Source organism: Manduca sexta, chromosome 23, assembly GCF_014839805.1.
Source record: "Manduca sexta isolate Smith_Timp_Sample1 chromosome 23, JHU_Msex_v1.0, whole genome shotgun sequence".
Taxonomy (NCBI): Eukaryota; Metazoa; Arthropoda; class Insecta; order Lepidoptera; family Sphingidae; genus Manduca; species Manduca sexta.
The window spans coordinates 6,625,701-6,626,772 of record NC_051137.1 but is presented as its reverse complement, the minus strand read 5'-3'; positions in this window follow the sequence as shown (position 1 = coordinate 6,626,772).

The window sequence follows — 1,072 nt, the reverse complement described above, 5'->3', positions numbered from 1 at the left end:
TTCTTTTCCAGTGAACATTTTCAATTTTTAAAAGTAGCGTGACTTATTTGTGAAATAATTTTGTTTGGCTTAGAATAAGTTTGTTCTTGTTAATATTAGTTTCACTTGTTTGTGTAGAAAGATAATGCTAGAATCCGAATTTCCTTTTTGATGAAGACAAAGATAAATAATATGGCTAGCTAGTATGTTTCAGAGTTAATTGCTGTTCTAGATTTGTAAATTTTTATGTATTTCTATATTGAATCGTATATTATTAGGCAATTTTTATAAAAAAATAATAAATTCACTTTTATTTGAACATTGATACTTGATATTTATTTGATGATACATTAAAATGATTATCGAAATACAAAAGAATTCATATATTTTTATAAAGTTAAATCAATTGTTATAAAAATATAGTTTGACAATTGAGAATGTTTTAGCATATTATAAATATCAATGTTAATTATTATTCGTCACAGTATGTATTTTTAGACATAAAATAATTTTAAGTATATTTTATTATTTAGTATTTCGGAATTTTACAGTGTATTACAGTTTATTTTAAAGTAGTATCGTTTACTTTTCCATTGAATATAATTAATAACTAAGATCAAATTATCAGCGCTTACATAGCTTAATAGAGGTGTAATACTTTGTAAATCTAATATAGAATGTGAATATCATTAGTACTTACTATAAGCATTTTGTACTCAAAAATGTTATAGCAAAAAATAAAATAAAAATAATATTTTCAATATGATGTTTGTCTGATTAACGATCTTATTACTATCGAATTATTATGTATTGATAATGATAGAAGTACACTGTAAATAAGATGTCAGAAATATTATACTACGACGGCATAGCAAATACAGATCTGCTTCTAAGTATTTTCACACTTGGATTGCCGTCTTCTGCACTTTTAAAACCGTTTGCAAAATAATAAAACACAATAAACCTGAATCGTGAAACGCAACGAAAATCGCGAACGCCCTCTACCTCACAAGTATGAAGCAGCCGTAATGTCGATTGGCACAAAACCCAACGAGTAGGCTCTCTATTTCCATATATATTATAATTCTCTTTG